This window comes from Hyperolius riggenbachi, chromosome 8 (assembly GCF_040937935.1).
Source record: "Hyperolius riggenbachi isolate aHypRig1 chromosome 8, aHypRig1.pri, whole genome shotgun sequence".
NCBI lineage: Eukaryota > Metazoa > Chordata > Amphibia > Anura > Hyperoliidae > Hyperolius > Hyperolius riggenbachi.
Window position 1 is genome coordinate 166,516,015 of NC_090653.1, and position 21,348 is coordinate 166,537,362.

Below are 21,348 nucleotides of genomic sequence, written 5' to 3' on the forward strand. Positions count from 1 at the left end.
CCCCCGGAGAAATACCGACGCTTTCTATTTAGAGAGCGCGGTATTTCTGCCCCCAGGAAACTTCACCACCTTCTTTTTAGTTCCTGGATGTGAGATCGTTCGCATCCAGGACTTTTTTGACTGTGGCCATCTTGTGACCAAATAGTTAACTGCACCCACATACATTTTTTGTTAAACAATTATATTATTTAACATGCAAAATTTTTTGTTTCCATCCCACACCAAAAATTACCCAATTACATTTTTAATTAAAAAAAATTAAAATAAAAAAAAATACAATAAAAAAAAACAAAAACAACATAAATAGTTACCCAAGGGTCTGAACTTTTAAATATGCATGTGAAGAGAGTATGTTATTATATTATTTTAAATTAAAAGCTTATAAATAGTGATGGACGCAAATTGAAAAAAATGCACCTTTACTTCTAAATAAAATATCGGTGCCATAAATTGTCATAGGGACATCATTTAAATGGTGTAATAACCGAGACAGATGGGCAAATAAAATACATGCATTTTGATTACGGTAGCATATGTTAATTTCAAACTATAACGGCCAAAAACTGAGAAATAATGAATTTTTTTTCATTTCTTTCTTAATCTTCCTGTTAAAATGGATTTAGAAAAAAATAATTCTTAGTAAAATGTACTACCCAAAGAAAGCCTAATTAGTGGCGGAAAAAACAAGATACAGATCAATTAATTGTGATAAGTAGCAATAAAGTTATTGGCGAATGAATGGGAGGTGAATGTTGCTCGGATGCATGAGTTTTTCGACACTGCGGTGCTGAACCGGTTAACCCAACACAACCCTAATGAGGCTAGTAAAACAGTTCAATAGTTCATAAGTATCACATAGGGCTATTACCTTGATTCAGGAGGATGAGGCCCCCAGCGTTGATTGTCAGTAATGACAGATGTATCAGGAATAGGCAATGAAGGATCCAGGTATATATAAGAGAGTTCATGCAAAGTCCACATGTAAGGTTATTCAACAGGCAGTGAATGATCCAGGTAATGAGAGAGTTTATGCAAGGTCCACATTATTCAACAAGTAATTAATTATCCAGGTAATATATGAGAAAGTTCATGCAAGGTCCGCATGCAAGGTTATTCAACAGGTAATGGATGATTCAGGTAATATATGAGAGAGTTCATGCAAAGTCTGCATGCAAGGTTATTGAAACAACAGACAAGGATTGGTTCAAGTATACTTAGAATGTCCAGTCCAGATAACATGCAAGAGTATCTAGTAAAAAGGCAGTGGTCGGTCCAGGCGGCAGACAAGAATGTCCAGTAACAGGCAGAGGTCGGTCCAGGCTGCAGGCAAGGGTATCCAGTAAACAGGCAGAGGTCAGTCCAGGCAGCAGACAAGAGTATCCAGGAATCAAAGCCAGGGTTAATAACAGCAGACAAAATCAGTCAAATACAAGCCAAAGGTCAAGATCCAGTAATCTAACAATGTGAGTGCGCACCCAGCAACTAGCCACAGCTATGCTTATCACGGGCGATGACTGGGAGAACTCTGCAGGTTTAAATACAGCTTTCATCCAATCAGTGGCCAGCGACACACCACACATCTACCTAGGTGTCAGCTGTAACGTCAGCTGGCACCGCACTATCAGCTGACCAGAGTCAGCTGACTATTGTTTACATCTGCGGAGGGCTATCAGAATGTGCGGCCTGTGTCTGAGCAGCAGTGTCATCAGCAGGTAAGAAGCACCGAGAACCGGAAGCAACGGATTCCGCCCGGGTCTTGTTGGAAACATCATCAGAAACAGGCAGGTTCCTTATACAGGGGACTTTTTTTTACCAAGAGGTTTAAATCTGGACATGGATTTTTCTATTTTCTTAGAAAGATAAGGGTATAATAGGCACTAGTGTAGAAATGGTCATGACTTTTTGCATTTAACTTTAAACTACAAAACCGTGAACAGTATGTGTTATGAGTTAGAATGGGTGGATCTTTGTACTCCCGTGGTGGCACTTCTGATGCTAGAAATGTATAGTGATAAGGCTGTTGAAATAATATCTCTGTCCTTCAAAATCAGTGCAAAATAGCCACAAGATCAGACATCTAAATATTGTTGGAGTTATAGTCTGTTGGATTCATAAAGTCACAAAACATTCTAAATGACTCAAACTGCCATGGGACCATATGAATTTGTAAAACAGTGATTGTTTTCATTCCCCTGTTGTGCGTAGGTATTTGATTGGATTCAAACTGTTGGAATTGTCCGGATAAATGATTATGGCAGCGCTAGACTCAAGTGTGCTGACAGCATCAATATTATGATTAAATTATATGGAACCATTTATAATGATCACTGCTTCCCCCTCTCATTGAATGGCAATTAACTTAAATGGCTGGCAGATTAAAAAATGGCAGGAGCTTGTGGGTCTCGTGCCTTAGAATTTCAGCATTGCTATTGAATAATATGGTACTAAACTCCACAGCCACTTAAAAAATTGTGGTAGTATGGAGGTCACATAAGCAGCCACTTAAAAAATTGTGGTAGTATGGAGGTCACATGTCCTCTAAATATGTATATTAGCTAAATATGTCACCCCTAGAGGCCACACCCTGAGGAAACCCTACTTGAAGGTAGGAGAAGTCAAATATTGGCATTAATCCTGCTTCCAGTGAGTCTCATGGTCTGTGGTCCATTTTTGAGTCCTGTGGTATCCACATTTTGTTCTTTACAATTAACTTGTTTTATGAATAAAGATTTTGTTTATTAAAATAAATGTTTGTTTTGTTTTGTTTTTTAACTAGCATAATTGTTCCCCACACAGCCCGTAGCTAAGTTTTACCCCAACAGTTAAAAGACATGAACGTTCCATACTCATTAACAAATTCATTTCATCAAAATATATTTTTCATTTAAAATGTTTAAATGGGGTTAAGGCAGGCCACCTGAGATGAGGGCCATTAGCATTTTTTTTTCATTTATACTGTTTCTTCAAAATTGCCATGAGACAGGTTAAACTAAAATCTCCTTCAGCCGGAGATCCATTTTAAGCAAATCAACATATTCCCAGCCAGACTAGCATTAAATATTGAAGATATAAATAACACAACATTTTCACTTAGCGTTTCCAAGATAATGCATTAAGATAACTCTGTGTGAAAAGCCAAATGCTCAGAACATTTCCGACCAAAATGGAATTTGGAGGTTTATCAAACGACATCAAAATTGCATGATAAACACAACAAGCAAGTGAAGTGCATTGTGAGACAGTCTGTCACCACATAGATGCTGACTCTGTCTAATTTACATGCGCCTGAGCTCCAACGTTGCTGTGTAAAAGTCTTGCAGCTTTGTTTTGGAGCACAGCAATTTGCTACTATCCAGCTATCAAAGCAAGATAGGTTTCTCTGAACAATGCTGATTTATGAAGTGTTAGCTGTAGGCAACATCTGCACAGTGAGCATGGAACCACTCCAGTCTATTTGTGAGATTTTATTTGGTGATGAATAAATGTTCTAAACAGATAATGTCAACCATCAGAACTCCTCTATTGTACAAAGAACTGCCAGACGTAATTTCTTTATGTCTTTTCGGCATGCCTGTTTCTGTTTCCACTTACATATGTTATTTAGAGAGCACTTTGCTCAGATATGCTGATTGGAAATTGCCTTAGCTGCCAAGTTGCCCAGAGAGTTCAGATAACTCTATTTCAGTCTTCTCTGGGTGTGATGCAAAAATGGGACAGTGATGATTGTATCTTATGTGCAATCACAAGTGCAGTCATATCAAACATAAAATAAACATTTACTATGGGAAACATTATACAACGGACAAGAGAGGGACACACTGATAGGAAAGGCATGCAAAGGTAATTATAGTAAATATTTTACTGGATGAAATCTGAAACTCTGTGTATCGAGTTTTGTTTATTTAAGGAATGAACTGAGTCTGAAATGCATTTTACTCGTTACAGGTCAGTAGTGATGAAAAAATGGATGATAAAAAGATGTGAGATGGAACAGGCTTTAGAATCATACTCTGCAAAGAAATATGAATGGTGATCACAAATCGACAATGGTAAAAAAAAAAAAAAGGTGAATGTAAACAATAGGATTTAAAATTAGTCTGAGAAGAAAAGCACAAAAAAGCACATATCTGCTGATGGTCTTTCTTCAGAGGTCTTTGGCAAGAGTCTGCTGAGTCTCTCTCCAGTGCAGACTGTCCTGTTGCTTCTGGTCATTAGAACTGTGGGAAAGATAAAAGGGTGGGTGATCTGTCAATCAATGTTATCCCCTTCCCTTAGTTTTATTCACTGAAAATGGGCAAATTCCGCAGCCATCTTTCAATACATAACTGGAGATTCTTTACTGCCATCAAATGGAAGTGGTGAGAAGGCATAGGAGGAAGACCAGGAACTAGTGGGAGCTCTAACTGGACCTCCCTGCTGAAACGTTTTCTCCCAATGTCCTCTAGTAATAATACCATGTTAAAGTGTACCCGAAGCGATATGTGACATTATGAGATAAACATGTGTATTCACAGTTCGAAACCTATTAATAGCAGGGCTGTTTTACTTGTTTTATTTTACTGCCTGAAATAGTTAATTCCAGGCATGGAAGTGACAGCTTCGGTTTTGTCGGTACCTTGTCGGGAATATATTAAATTTTACTGATAAACACACGCCATAAATTTTTTCCTGGTAGAATACAACTTCTGAGGGCAGGGGGAGATAATATACACATACTATAGACCTTTTTCTAACTCTGGGACACTTAATAGGCTGCCACTGTTTATGAACAGTAAAACATTCAATTTACTTTGTAAATGTTTAAATATAAATGACAACCATGGGACACTTAAAAAGGTCATTTAGGACTAGTAGGATATATATATATATATATATATATATATATATATATATATATATATATATATATATATATATATATACCCTATCTTGGACCCCCAAGATAGGGTATATACATCTGCAAGAGGATATGGCTAGCCCCCTCTGGGATGATTTAGCCGCTAACTTTACTATCACATTTTACAGAAAATAGGCACTTGTCAAATTGGCAGCTAACTGTATATGCAGGCCATTACTGTCCAGAAACACCACACAAGCTGTAGAGTATCCACTATACACAGCTCTTTTCTAGAGCTCTTCAGCCTGATTACTCACTTCAGCGCTGGTTCCAATATAGGACAGTGGCCATAAGCAGGCTGGGAGTTTTTATAGTGTCCTGAATCAGCAGACCAGCTACAGCTGAGCTAGTTATGTGATTACTCTGGACATTGCAGATCAGACAAGCTTAAAAAATAAATTGCTTATGTCTAGGTTACAAGTCTTGGAAAATATCCATGCCAGGAGACTTGAAGGCTATTTTCTTGCACAATTTTTATGAGAATATCTGTTTTATACACAATAGTAGCTATTTCAATTTGTATATATTGAGTACAGATAGCTTAAGGGTGTTATGGGGCTAAAGCCCCATACACACGCTCAACAGCAGTCGTTTATGTTTTCACAACTTTTGTTGTGAAACAAGTTGAAACACCTAAAAAAAGTATTTTTCTATTGTTCAAAGAGCTGATAAGACTGATAAGAAGTCAATCCAACTGTTGGATTGACTTCTTATCCCTCTTATCAGCTCCTTGAACAAAAGCAAAACACTTTTTTTAGGTGTTTCAACTTGTTTCACAACAAAAGTTGTGAAAGTATAAAAGACTGCTGTTGAGCGTGTGTATGGGTCTTAAGACTGTGAATAGGATTAATTCATTTGCATAATGTACGGCCAATTCATTTTTCTCACAAGAGATTAGAGATGGCCCGAACCTCCGAACATGCGAACTTTCGCGGACCGCAATAGACTTTAATGGGGAGGCGAACTTTGAAAATGTGAGAAAACGCGGAAAAGCCGCCGCGGGTGCTCAGAGCAAGGCGGCTGATTCCGCGTCCAACACGACAGGTTGCGCGTGTGGGCCTGCATCTGCTAGCATGACTGAACGCGGAGAAAGCGCCGCATGTCCTAAGAACAAGGTGGCGGATTCTGCGTCCGACGCGGCGGTTTGCACGCATAGGCCTACATCTGGCAGTATGGCTGAACGCGGAGGAACCGCCGCATGCTCTGATAGCGGTGCGGCTGGTTTCGCGCTCAGCACAGTGGATGGTTTACAGCACAGGTCTGGTGTGGCTGGGACTGATAGTCCACACAGGTTCAGAAGGACGCGTGCGCACGCTGAGAGGCAGAGCTTTTATGACAGCCAGAAGGGAGTCAGCTGACCGGCTTGGTTCCACCACTTCTCATTGGTCCAGCACTTAGGGGAGGCGCTGGAGAGCGCCTTGCTATATATACTGGGTTCTGGTCATTCTCTGGTTGTCTGCCGTTGCGATCACTATGTGGAAGCACTCAGACCTTTTTGTCAGATTCTGTGTTATTCTCTAGACCAGTTCCTGGGTGTTGATGACCAAGGACCTCACACCTCAGATTAGGCATTCTGTATATCATTTGTGTAATTCTCTAGACCAGTTCCAGGGTGTTGATGATCACGGACCTCACACCCCAGATTAGGAATATTGTATATTATCTGTGTTATTCTTCAGACTAGTTCCAGGGTGTTGATGACTATGGAGCTCACACCCAAGACTAGGAATTAGCTTTACCATCCTGTTATATCTTCAGACTAGTTCCAGGGTGTTGACGATCAAGGAGCTCACACCTTTAGACTAGACTATTGTTGATTATTTGTTATGACTTTCTGCTTTTCCTGACCTCTCTTCTGATCTCTGATTTGGTACTTCGCTGTATCTGATACTACGTTGCCAAACCTTGCTTGCCTTAGGATTCCGTATCAGTCTCTTTCCTCTGTATCTGATCTGTCTGTCTGTTGCTGACCTGGCTTGTCCGACCTCGAGAACTATCTCCTCTGTTTAGAGATAGTTCACAGATCTGTCAGTGACACTCCACCATTGGTGTCACTCACACTCTGGTCCTTCCCACTCTCAGCCTGACTCCTCCCCTTGGGGAGCCTCAGGCCTTTGGAAGGAGCCTGTTCTTTGGGCAGTATCACTTACTGCCTTGCACCCCCTATATGGAGGCTCTCCTCAAAGTTTTACTGTTGCACCAAACACTCATATTACTCAGGTGTCCAGAGGTTAGAGATATATCTGATTATCGGTGATACTGCAGATCATCAATAATCGGGTATATATCTGTATTCTCGGTGATACTGCAGATCACCGGTAATCAGATCCTCTCTGTGTTACACCGATCGTTACAGAAAACTAGAAACATTTATGCTGGCCACAAAAGTGATGGAAAAGATGTTTCAAGGGGTCTAACATTTGAGTTTTTGCAGGGAGGAGTGGGATACATGCCAAAAGTCTCGGGGAAAAATCTGGATTTGACGAAAAGCAGCGTTTTAAGGGTAGAAATTATATTGCATGCTAAATTGGAGGCCTAAAGTGCTTTAAAACATCTTGCATGTGTATATATCAATCAGGGAGTGTAATTAGAGTACTGCTTCACACTGACATACCAAACTCACTGTGTAATGCACCACAAACAGCTGTTCGTGTTGTGACGACCATGCTGGACTGGTGCGCGCCATGGCGGGAGTGCAGGAGATAGCGGTTTGCAAGCCCATATGGTCGCCAGGCTGAGGTAGCTCAATGACAGAACAACAGTGACTGTCCAGCTGATCGAATTTGGTCTGTCCACAATGAAGCATCAACCTTAGTATCTTTGGTGTGCCACCTCCCGAGACACTCATATAGCCATCGGTCATTGCTTCATTGTGATACGCAAGCCCCTTCACCGCGGCAAGGTAACGATAACGAAGGGGAATTGACACATGTCGATGCCTTTTGTTTTGTTGTTGCAGCTGCAGTGCAGCCAGAAAAATGAGGCAGGCATGTACACGCACCAGATAAATTATTATAGCGGCTGCTGCTAGTAGTGGCCTTAAAAATTCAGGAATTCGCCTGGAGTCCTGAACCCTGTTGGTGGTGGCGGAGAAGGCAGTCAAGCGGCCTGCAGGCAGAGATGCTGTGTGGGGAGCGAGTTAGTCTTGGGGCAGGCAGTCACACGTTGTGCAGGCAGAGATGCTGTGTGTAAGGACTGACTTAGTCTTCGGGCAGGCCTGACCGTGCTTTGCAGACCACGTGGTCAGATGGACCCTTGACCCAATGCTGTGTGCCAGAGATGACACCACTTGCCTTTCAACATCATGGTACAGTTTGGGTATCACCTTTTTTGAGAAATAATTGCGGCCTCGTATCTTCCACTGTGGTGTGTGGCTTTGCTTTTGTGTGCTGCTTTTCCTCAGGTGGTCATCCCATTGCAGTTTGTGCTTTGTCATCATGTGCCTTCGTAAGAAAGTTGTCCCTATGCGGGTCTTGGTCTTTGGCATTGCTCTTATCTGAGGCAGACACACAAAAAAATGTCCACACCACTGAGCACTGGGGTGATGGCACTTTGGTGGTGGTGGCCGACTGAGTGTTAAGTGGGGTGCCGGAATCACAGCAGGAGGAGGAAGATATGTCACGGTTCCGTGCGGAAGCTGAGGAAGATGAGGTGTTCTGTGGTAAATAGTCAACTACGTCCTGACAATCTTGGGAGTTGATGGCACGCGCCTTCTGAACACTGTACTTTGGTCCAAGGCCGCACGAAATCACGACAGCATGACCTCGAACAGACCTGCCGGGTGGCCTGCCTCTGCCTGTTTTGCCCATATTGGGGGGGATGAAGTGAAAGGTATGCACTGACTTGACTAATACAATGTGCAGTCAAACAGGTGCAGTGAAAGGTATGCAGTGACTGGTATTACAATACAATGTGCAGCTGTCACACAAGTGCAGTTAACAGGTCTGCACGGAGTGGTATATTACACAGCATACGGTCACACAGGTACTGTGAACAATTATGCAATGACTGGTATTACAAATGTGCAGCTGTCACATACAGGTACCATGAACAGGTGCAATGACTGGTGGTATATTACACTGCTTGCGCTCACGTAGGTGCACTGAACAGGTTACAGGTATGCACTGCAGTGATTGAAATTACAAATGTGCACCTGTCACACACACACAGGTACCATGAACAGGTGCAGTGACATTGCGTGCGCTCATGTAGGTAGGTGGGTGCACTGAACAGGTAGGTATATGCAGTGATGGGTATTACAAATGTGCAGTTGCCTGGGTACTGTGAACAGGTACAGTGACTAGTGGTATTAAATATCACACTGCGTGTGCTCACGTAGGTAGGTGGGTGCACTGAACAGGTAGGTATATACAGTGATGGGTATTACAAAGGTGCAACTGCCTGGGTACCGTGAACAGGTACAGTGACTGGTGGTATTAAATATCACACTGCGTGCGCTCACATAGGTAGGTGGGTGCACTGAACAGGTAGTTATATGCAGTGATGGGTATTACAAAGGTGCAGCTGCCTGTCACACACACAGATAGTCACTGAATGTGCTGGGCCTGGCAGTGGCACAGTAGGAATTACCAAGGCTGTCTATGCAACACACTGTGGGACACACACACACACACACACACACACACACACACACACACACACACACACACACACACACACACACACACACACAAAATAGATCACAAGAACAAGATTAGCTCTCAAAAGAGCTGTTGAGGGGTGCTTTATTAGCAATAGGAATCAGCAAGGAGCAAGCTAACAAGCCTGCAAGAGCCTAACTAAGCTTTCCCTATAGCTCTCTCTGTAGCAGCAACAACAGCTCTCGCTTCTCTAATTACTGCAGGCACACCAGTGAGTCCAATGCCTGATGCTGCCTGCCTTTTATAAGGGGGGGTGGGGCTCCAGGAGGGAGTGTAGCCTGATTGGCTGTAGTACAATATGCCTGCTGACTTTGATGTAGAGGGTCAAAGTTGATCCTAATTATGCACTATGGGGGCGAATCAAACTTGAGGAAAAGTTTGTGGTTTTCTGCGATCGCGAACCCCGGAAGTTCGCCGGTTCCCGTTCACCGGCAAACCGTTCGGGCCATCTCTACAAGAGATATGCCTTTTAGGCCACCAGAAAGCAAAAAAATGCTCAAAATAATTTTGATAGTAATTTTTTCACCTACTTTTTGGTAATTTTTTTGTTGAAAAGTGCTGGAAAGTTACTTTAAAGCGCATCCGAGATGCAAAACTAACTATAACAAGTAACTTGTCTATATATCTTATCTAAAGTTTAGATAGTTTACACAGCAAATCTAGCTGAAAACAGCTTTAATAGAAAATTATTATTTCTTCCTGTGATACAATGACAGCAGCCATGTTGTTTGTAAACATTACACAGAGGCAGGCTTATCTGTATCTTGAGCACTCAGCCCCCTCCTCCCTCTTCCCCTCTGCCTCTGAAATCAATGGCTAGTAACACCTCCTCCTCCTCCTGCCCAGACTGAGCTCCCATGAGCCCTTGCTACTGCCAAGGCTCTCTGAAAACCTGTGGGCGTGGTTTATCTAGTTTATAGGGAATCAGAGTATTAAAACAAAAACAAAAAGTATTTGGCTTGAGGAATGCCCTATAAACAATAGGAAAGGAACACAATTATGCAATGAGTAAGTTCACCTCAGATCCACTTTAAATCGAAGATGAAAAATTATCTTCTAGGAGAAGACTCAGGTGACACACAGCAAACAAGAGAATATATATAATTATAATCAAGTTGTCCTGTGAATTTCAGTTTCATATTGCTTTTTTACAGAACCTTATCATTTGATAGGCTCTGAAAAGGCATTTTGCAAAAAAACAAAAAGCAACAAAAAAAAAAAAAAATAAACTAAATATTTTTTGGGAGAAAAATCAGCAGAGAAGTTAACCCTTTCGGGACCAGCCACCTAACCCCCCGTAAGGACCAGGTGTTTTTGCATGGAGGGGCGCGCGTTTGCAGGGTCAGGCAGCCAGATCCCTTTTAGGGCTTGCTGGGCATTGTGTCCTAATTGTGGCCAGGTGTCCCCCCTGTAGCTGGCAGCCTTTACTCACCTCCCAGGCTCCAGCAAAGAGCCGCTGTGGACACCTCCGCTCTCGTCGGTATCCCCGCTCGTACTGCCGATGTCATCAAGCCGCGACCCGGGGCTTACATCACAGCGAGCGGGGATGCCAGCCAGAGCGGAGGGGAGTGCCAATTGCCGGGGGAACAGCAGGAAGGTGAGTGGATCCTCTTCTTTCCCTCCACCGCCGCAGTTCTTTTGGAGATCACTACAATCCACCGGTGATCATAGTGATCACGTGACCAGAAGACATACACAATGGCTCCTGGTCACTGAGAGGAGATGTCAGCTGTCATGACAGCTTAATCTCTCCTCTCTGGTGTGCACGATTGCGTCGGGAGTGGAAACGGTGGGTGGCGTACATCCTACGCCGCATCAGGCTAGAACAGCCACAAGTGCGGCATAAGATTTAATATAGGCAGTCCCCAAAAGGTTAATTGAACCAGGACTAATGTTTCTATAATAAAGCTGCTAAACATACTGCCTACTATAGGCTTTTTTGCCTTTCCAAAGATATGAAACTCTGGCCCATTAGTACTGGCAATGTTGTCAATAAGAGGAATACATGCGTGTTCTTTGTGTAATTATCAAGCCTTGTTTGGTCATACAGGATACATCATTTAGTAAAGCTAGGTACACACCCTACATGACACTCAGCCGGCTGTTTCAGCTGAGAAGTGTTTGTACAGGAAACCCCCAATGTCACCTAAAGACAAACACTGGATGATAAGTGACAAGGACAACTAAAACATCCATGAGTTCATTATTCTCCTGCTCACTCACTCACTCACTCACTCACTCACTCATCAGAAACCGCTCCATCATGTGCCACACATCATCACCGCTCTTTCCATAGCGGCAGATGCGTTTACACTGCACTATTTGTCAAATGCATTAAGTCCCAATCCATGTGGGTGACAGTAATTGAAAGTGTGAGAGGCTTAAAGGGACTCAGAGCTGGATTAAACAAAATGTTTTATGCATACCTGGGGCTTCCTCCAGCCCCACATGCACAGATCGCTCCCACGCTGCCATCCTCACTCTTCCCACAGCTCTTATATGGGGTCCCCACACATCCGTCAGTCGGGCCAGTCTACGCAGGAGAAGTGCGCCCTCTACCTATGTCTCCAGCGGCTGCTGGAGAGATACACAAACAGCGCACTTCACATACGTCAGACTGGCTCAGACTGATGGAAGTGTGGGGACCCGGTATTGGACCTGCGGGAAGACTGAGGACGGCGGCGTGGGAGCGATCCTGTGCATATGGGGCTGGAGGAAGCCCCAAGTATGTAAAAAACATTTTGTTTAATCCAGCTCTGGTACACTTTAAGCCTTGATTTTGATATAGTGGTGACTGGAGTGGAAAGCCTACAGTTTGGATTGAGAACCCTTTCTACAATCTTTTGGATTGTGGTGCTTGTTTGATTACTTTTGCATTTGATTCTGTGGGCCAGTATGCAATTAACTTTCCCTGGTGTTTTCCATGTCAGCATACTAATGGGCAAAAGCCCCGCCTCCTTTTGCCCATTAGGACGTCTTAAGATGTTAAATAGTCTAGGTTCACCCCATGCTAGTATTCTTTTTGATGTCCTCGCCTCTAGCAGGATCTCTTTTATCCTTACCTCCGCCTTTGGCGGGCACCAACAGTGTGGCTCAGCTGTTGTGGTCCATATCTTCTGCAGCTAAATGCTCTAATAAGGTATGGAGTCCCCTCTGGTGTTCTCTGGGAACATAAACATAAAAAAACATAAAAACCCTGCGTGCTCATTAAATGTCAAAGAGGCATTGAGCTCCCCTGCAGCAATATTGTTTTGTGCCAAAGTTTCATGCTACATGCTACATGTTTGTTTATATTGTTTTTACAGCCTTGTCGCAATATGCATTGTTTGTTAAAATTACCATTATTGTTGTTCCTGGTGGTCTTGCAGGGTTTTTCTGCAGTCTGTCTCCGTACAGTGCCTGTGTCCTTTTGTTGTGTATAGCCGCGCGCGCGTGACCGGAAGCTGGCTTTACCTCCGAAAACCGGAAGTTGTGCGGCGGCCATTTTGCTTTTGGGCGTTATGCCCTTTTTCTATCGCACTTCCGCTGGAGCTTGTTATAAGGCGGAATCAGTAGCGTCTTCGGCTCCTCCGAGACCAGACTGTTCCCTCGTCCCTGCTTGGCTGGTGTAAGTTAGTTTTTTATAATGTTATTATTCTGCCACTATACTGCATCCTTGTCTTGTCAGTGGCAGAGCTGTGTGTTAGTCTATAGCAAGGCTGTATCATTAGCAAGTCTGTACCTTGCAGTTTTTTTCTCCTGAGCTGGATATTTATATTTATAAGTGTTCATCCATATATGTATGTGGGTGTATATATAGAGTGTATATGTATATATTTGTGTATATATATGTATATATATATGTGTGTATATACATGTATATATGTATATGAATATTGGATAGTTCAGTGTATAGAGTTTATGATATATCCATATTTGTATATATTTCAAATTATAGGTATATTAGAAAGATTGGTAAATCCAATATCTTTTTTAAATTTTAGCTGCTTAATTATGGGGAAGAGGAAAGGAGAACACCAAAACTCGAGTTCGAATTCAAAGTCGAAGTCGAAGTCAAAATCAAATAGGTAAGGTTGGTAAGTGATGGGTAAATATAATTGAGCCAGAAGATTACTACTAATTTCAGATTTAAAACACAAGCAAGATGCCCGGGAGGGTTGCAGTACAGATTATCGCACAAAACCTCGTACCACAAAATCTGTAGTTACTGTAGTGGAGTCAAAGTCACATCCTCACTCACAGTCTCATAAAGAATCATCTTCTTCACCAAGTTCTCAAGAAGATTATGAGCCATACTTTAATCCTATGGAGTCAAAACCCGCCTTTCCACCTAAAGAATCATGCTGGATTTGTGGTAGACTGGCACTTCCTAATAAAAAAGTCTGTGACTTGTGTCACCTGGATATAGCAAGGGAAGACAGAGAAGTATCCACTAATCCCCTTGTAGATGCCTCATTAATGAAGATTGTTAAAAATGTAACTCTGCCCCTTGAAGATTCGGTTTCTTTCAGTGATCTCATGGATCGTGCGATAGACCAAGATTTAAAAAGGGCTTTCTTGTCTTCTGGTGAAGTTACAAGAATTGGAATATCATTAACCTCGGTAGCAAAAGGCCAGTATGCAATTCACTTTTTCTCCTGCGTTTTCTCCTAATTGATATTTTCACTCCTTGCCATAAAAGGCCTTTTAAACTACCAGCAAGCAAGAAAATACTCAAAACAGTTTTGATAGTTACCAACTCTTGAGTACTTTTTCAATTATAAAATGCTTAACAGTTTAAAGAGGATATGAAAATTATCTCCAAGGAGATAACACAGGAGAAAAAAGTTAATTGCATATGGGCCTACATGTTTTTACATTGTTTGAAGAGAAACATCTGTTTTGACAGCCCTTACATTTATTAATTTAGCTTTTAGTAACAACCACAACTAGTGCTTTTCTTCTTTTCTAATAGAAGCTACAGTACATTTGTTGAGGATCCATCGTGTAAGTAATTTGGAGAATTGGAAAAACTATAGGAAGCTTCAAATATTAGAGGAGCCCACCCTTAAAATATACCAACATCATTTATTTGCCCTGGATACTTTTGCAGAATTATTTTTTGTATACATCAATTTGCAATATCAGGGGATATGTTAAACACATGGGGCCATATGCAATTGACTTTTTTCTCCTTAGTTTTCTCCTAGGTGATATTTTCACAACTTGTAAATAAAATGCATATGAAATCTCCAGCAAGCAAGACTTCTTTTTGGTAATTTTTTACTTGTAAACTGCTGAAAATAAATTTTACAGAGAAGATGAAAAATTAGCTCATATGAGAAAAAGTAGGAGAGAAAATGAATTGCCTATGGGCCGTGAACCCATATTTTGTTAATTATCAATATAATTAATAAAACAATAACACAGAACCTTTGGTTACATTTTTATGGCAGTCTTGATGATGTCCCTTTTTCATGTTTGTTACTATTTGGAGTTTCAAATCTTGCTGAAAATAAAACCTTTGTGAGGTAGATTAAAACGAAACCATAATGGCATATAGTAGAACATAATAAATTATTCAGGATACCCAATTTTACCTTAATTATCCTGGTTTCAATTTAGTAATTTTAGTAATTAAGGTCATTTACAATAAGGTTTCTCTTTAATAACTGGCAGCTTTTACCATCCTCTCACATGAACCAGCTGTAGTCTGTCATTTCCCACTACCACTTTGGCCATCTCCAGGTCTTATGTCGGTGTACAAGCTACTGAAAATAAAGTCCAGCATCTACAAAGAAGCTCTGTGCATGTTTCTGATAGTAGTTATTAGTCTCCTAAATATATGGTGCATGAGAAAAGCTGGTTATCCCAGGTTGGTTATGTCTCTTGTACCTTTGACTGCCACCTACCTTGAACAGCTACAACACTTATCTTCTCTCTGTTATGACCTTTGACCCCCAATATCATCTGTACTTCTGTGTTACATATTGGTACTTCTTACTCGACACTCCCTTGTCATTGTTTACCTACAGCTGTAGGAAATATATGTGATGAATTTCTAAGGAACACTAGCTGGTATCTGCTTAAAGGACACAACCACCACCACCACCACCAGGGTAAATTTAACCTCAGTTTAATAAAACTGTTGGTGTAAATGGAGATCATTATGTATCTATCATTGTGCACATTATTTGTGACAGCTATATTTTATTATTCTTGTTCTTCCATCTCTCCATGCTGGGTAGGATTAAAGCAATACCTACCTTTTCTAAGTGATTTTAACTTGATTTGGCTGTCATCATTTGTTGCTTCCATTAAAGGGACCCTGAGCTGTACCATACCATAAAACGGGCAAATGAACTTGCCTGGTGTTTCCTCCAACCCTCCCCCCGTAGTCGGTGATGTCCCCGGCGTACTTTGGGCTCCCTCCGTTCTGCCCCTGGTGACTCCATTAGAATGGCATCTTGGGCCGAAGTTGTGCACCACTGCACAAGCTTCTTGCTTGCGTGCCCATCGCCTTAAGCGCTCTGCATATACAAGGTTCATTCTTTCAAGAACTTTGCACATGCTTACAGAGAAGGGCGTGCATGTGAGACGGACACACGGAGGGGCCACATATGTGCCTTCGGCCAAAGTCTCTGCTCTAACGGAGTCACTGGGGGCAGAACAGAGGGAACCCGGAGGATGCCAAGGAAATTCACTGACTATGAGGGGCTAGAGGAAGCCCCAGGTAAGTTAATTTGCCAGTTTTATGGTCATGCTCAGGGTCCCTTTAAGTTTCCCAAGGTGTGCATCATCTTCTGGAACTTGAATATCATCTATTGGGGAATTTAAGAGTTTGAAGCCTTATGTGAAGCAGTAGTATAAGGTGCAGCATTGTACAATGGAAGCAATTGTTGCAGTCTGTAGAAGCCACTTCACCATGGCTGCAGACAGAACACTGGAGAACATAACTAATCCTGCCAGGGGTGTAACTACATAGGGCTGAACACCCTTCCACCTCCGAGATCTGTCGACCTGCCCCCGCAACTCCATCTCAGGAGAGGTGCAGTATGGGAGTTTGGTTAGTAGAGTCGGAGAGCTTGGTTGGGAATTCAGCAGTTCTGGACTTAATGTAGTGCAGCAATACAGGTCCCTCTTATCTTCCTCTCCAGTTTGCAAGTGCTGTGCAGCCGGGCAATCACCATGGCGCTTTAAGGCTCATACGCAGGTCCCAACAACCTGCTCAACTATCTACTAATCTTGGTCTGTTGGAAGATAGTTGAACATGCAAGTGGCTAGCAAACAACCAGATGACCAACCGATAACAGGTTGTTTGCCAGATCCAACCGGTGGATCAACCTGCCCAACAGTCATGCAGGTTGGAATGTGTGTACAAGTCTTTTGAACAACTTTGTTAATTTTGAATGCAGACATGTTATGCAGTTTGTGGTTTACCGTGCACACATAGTATGTAAAGGAACACTATCAAACCAAGTGTTCTAAAATAACAATGTACAAATAATGTCTAATTAACTGAGTAACCATTTTCGTATTTGTCATGTTAAATATCAGAGGCAAAAGCTTTAATTCATTCTGTGTAGAATTTAGCTTTATTGGGACAAATCAGTATCAAAAGGGTTGTTCTTCAATGCACAGCCAATTTATAATACTATATGTTTACATATAGTTTAGTCACTAACAGATGTTTGTCAGCCAATTCCTCTGACAGCCATTTTATGTCTACAGCATAGGCATATGTAATATGGCTGATCTGGAATTCATTAAGTCACGAGAAGTTAACATTTTAAGGAGACTAGTACATTGCACTTTAAAAACTGTAAAATTGTTAGGCACACCTACATACACTTCTACCTGATTAAATGCACTAGAAATATATATTTTTTTACTTTCCATGCAGCTGTGTCTTACAGTAGGGCATTAAATTCAACCAAGTCTAAACCTCTTACCAACAGTTTTTGGGCTAATTCATCTCCTTACGGGGGACTTTAATTTCAAAAGAGTTATCTGCACATCAACAGGTAAGTTGGCGGTTATCTTTCTATAGATCCTGTCCATGGGCTTCTGAAAAAGTTAAAAGAAACTTTCATAGGAGAACTAATTCAGTAAGACGTTCAGAGCTGTCACCTATTGTAAGTGACTGCTATACAGTAAGTAAAAAATGTACACTGTATTAACACATTTTCGCCATAGTGCCAAAGTGGCGAAGCCTTTGGATCCTCCGGCCCACTGCTGCCACTTGTGAACCCTCAAAGAAATCTGTCAACATCTTGTTGGATTGAAGATCTGGGCAATGCTCTTCTTTATGACACGAGTGTGGCCATACCGCAGTAGCCGCACCTGTGCGAATACAACCACACCTGTGCAGTAAGCCAAAGATGCTCAAGCATAAGTTGCTCCATGCAGCAGCAGGGGCGAGGAGGACACCGGATGTCTCTGCAGGGTCCAGAGGCTATCCTCTTCTTAGGTAAGTATCTGTTTTTTTAACCCAAGGTTCACATTCATGTGCTAAAACAAGAAGTGTTCACAAGAAGTAAAATAGACCCTTATAACGCTATTCCAAATCAAAGTTGCCCAGATGTGAAAAATAAACGTCAAACAATCCATTGGGATATGAATAAAAGACATTTTCTTAAAGTGAACCCGAGGTGAAAATATACTGATGAGATAAACAATTATATTTCTCCTCCTACTCCTAAAAATAACTTTAAGTATCCTGTGGGTTTCTTTTATCTTTAAACATTTACAAAGCAGGTTGAATGTTTTACTGTCTCTAATCAGTGGCAGCCTATTAAGTGTCTCAGACGTAAAATACATGAACTATTGATCTTTGTATATCTCTCCCCTGAGCTCAAAAGTTGTATTCTGCCAGGAAAACTTTTATGGCTGTAATTTGCATATCAGTGATGTTTACTATATTCCTGATAAGGTACTGACAAGACAGAAGCTGTCACTTCCATGTCTAGAAATGAACTCTTTCAAGCAGTAAAATAAGACAAGTAAAACAGCCTGGTGATTCATATGTTTTGTACAGTACATACACATGTTTATCTCATCATTTCACATATCGCTTTGGGTACAGTTTGAAGGACAAAACCAAAAAATGAATAAAAATGTAAAAACAAGTAAAATAAGCCCCTTTAAACTGATTATAATCAGTGTGCTGACAGATATACAATAAATCAATGGTTACTAATATTCTTCAATAATGTTCCTAGGATAGCGCACACTAAAGTGCTTATAAATAGTGAATATTTATATATTGTTCAGTAGTCCATCATATGTATATATTGTTCAGTATGTACATCAAAACATGCAAGCAGAAAAGACCTGTGGCAAAAATATACATATTCTGTGCAAAAAGCATACTGGTGCCAATAAATCACTATATAACCGGTTCAGCACCGCAGTCCGAAAATCTCATGCATCCGAGCAACGTTCACCTCTCATTCATTCGCCTATAACTTTATTGCTACTTATCACAATGAATTGATCTATATCTTGTTTTTTCCGCCACTAATTAGGCTTTCTTTAGGTAGTACATTTTGCTAAGAATTATTTTTTTCTAAATCTATTTTAATAGGAAGATTAAGAAAGAAATGAAAAAAAATCATTATTTCTCAGTTTTTGTCCATTATAGTTTGAAATTAATATACGCTACCGTAATTAAAACTCATGTATTTTATTTGCCCATCCATCCCGGTTATTACACCGTTTAAACAATGTCCCTATCCCAATTTATGGTGCCGATATTTCATTTAGAAATAAAGGTGCATTTTTTCAATTTGCGTCTATCACTATTTATAAGCTTATAATTTTAAATAATATAATAACATATTCTCTTGACATGCATATTTAAAAAGTTCAGACCCTTGGGTAACTATTTATGTTGTTTTTGTTTTTTTTAATTGTATTTTTTATTTTATTTTTTAATAAAAAAGTGTATGTGGGTAATTTTTGGTGTGGGAGGGAAACTGCTAATTTTAAATGTAAAATAATATTTTTTTTAAATTAAAAATGTATGTTGGTGCAGTTTACTATTTGGCCACAAGATGGCCACAGTGAAAAAAGTCCTGGATGGGAACGATCTCGCATCCAGGAACTAAAATTCTGGGGAGAAGTTTCCTGGGGGCAGAAATACCGCGCTCTCTGGAGAGAAAGCGTCGGTATTTCTGCGGGGAAGTTAGATCGGTGAATGGGAATTATATTCCCATTCACTGATCGGGGGGCTAGCGGCAGGCAGCGGGAGCGCGCACACCAGCCGGCGGCAGCAGCAGTGCCTATCTGGATGCTCGTCCAGATAGGCCGAACCTGATAAACAGTCTGTACATAAAGTGCAGTCACTGAGGAATCAAAATTAAGCTGCAAGAAAATCACAGTAGTATAAGCAGGAAAGTGCATAAATAGATAGCGCTCACCAGAGGACGTCAGCAGTGTGCATGGGGAGACAGTTAGAATGACACTGCAGAACCTTATATAGTAAATCTGTTAGCTAAACACACTGTTCACTGCTTAGCTTTTGAGGCCTGCTGCACACGAGCAGCACTACTACACCACAGTTAAAATGGGTGCAACAGGGATGAGTAAAAAGATTTGAGAAACTGTTCACAATATTACCCAACTTTCATGAAGCTTTGTAAAACTGTTTGCAAAATGCAATTGTCTTTTCATGTAAATGATATCATGACTTGAAAACTTTGCTTATATATTGGCACAGTGATTCCACCACAGCCCCAGCAAGTGAGTTGAACAGCAGCCAGCCAACATGACCCCCTCCCACTGCTTTCATAATAAAGTAAGTAGCACTTTATTATGCATGTTGATGTTTATTTGTTCCTTTCAGACAGGTGGATGTTGTTGTTACATGCAATATAGTTGGCTTTAGGTGAAGCCAAAGTCATGACTGCAGCCATGATCCATGGCTGCAGTCTGCATATGTGCCACCATAGTTAAATATTGTAGCAGCAGAGTCATATGACATTGCTAGATGTCTGGCGCCTGGGCCCACCCTGCACATACGCACCACACACAAAAAGTAAGAAAAAAAATTGGAAATCGGGACAGGCAGCAAATACTCAGGACAATCAACTTTAAAAATCAATTTTAAAAATGCAAAGGAAAATTGTTTTGAAACTCAGAAAAATAACAGTTTAACTAGTTGCCGAATGCACCATGCCAATTGGCGTGAACGCGGCGGCTCCCCTAGGACCGCTCAACCCCAATTGGCGTGAAGTCCTGGGGGCATAGTTTGCAGGAGATTGCAAGAGCCGATGCGCTCCGTCATCAGTCTGCCAGCGGTGATCGCTGCTAGAAGGCTGTTAGACAGTGAAACCGCCATCTATTTACAATGTACAGCGCTACGATCTAAGGCAGCGCTGTACTGGGGAGTGGAGACAGCCGTGTCACTCAACTGTCCCCTACAGAGGATCAGGAGCGATCGGCTCTCATAGGCTGTTGCCTATGGCAGCCGACCGTATTGACTGAGTGTCGGGGGAAGGGAGGGCTGGGGGGGAAAAATTACAAATTTATAAAAAAATAAATACAAATAATTAAAGAAACATGGCAGCAGCGATCAGAGCCCACCAACAGAAAACTCTTTTGGTGGGCAGAAGAGAGGGGAGGTGAATCACTTGTTTGCTGTGCTGTACGGCCCTGCAGCGAGCCCTTGAAGCTGCAGTGGCCTAATTTGAAAACATAGCCTGGTCACTGGGGGGGGGGGGGGGGGGTAAAGCTTAAATCGGATCCGAGATGAAAAACTAAATATAACAAGTAACTTGTCTATATATCTTATCTAAAGTTTAGATAGTT

General features: G+C 41.5%; 1 long non-coding RNA gene across 1 annotated transcript; it reads right to left on the reverse strand.

The window, feature by feature from the left end:
- Positions 1–3,970: 3,970 nt before the first annotated feature.
- LOC137528373 (uncharacterized) lies at positions 3,971–12,982 on the reverse strand. The gene is made up of 3 exons (XR_011023378.1): positions 12,898–12,982; positions 12,621–12,721; positions 3,971–4,217 (listed from the first exon to the last, which is right to left on the reverse strand). It is a non-coding gene; the product is annotated as an uncharacterized lncRNA (long non-coding RNA).
- Between the last annotated feature and the right edge of the window lie 8,366 nt (positions 12,983–21,348).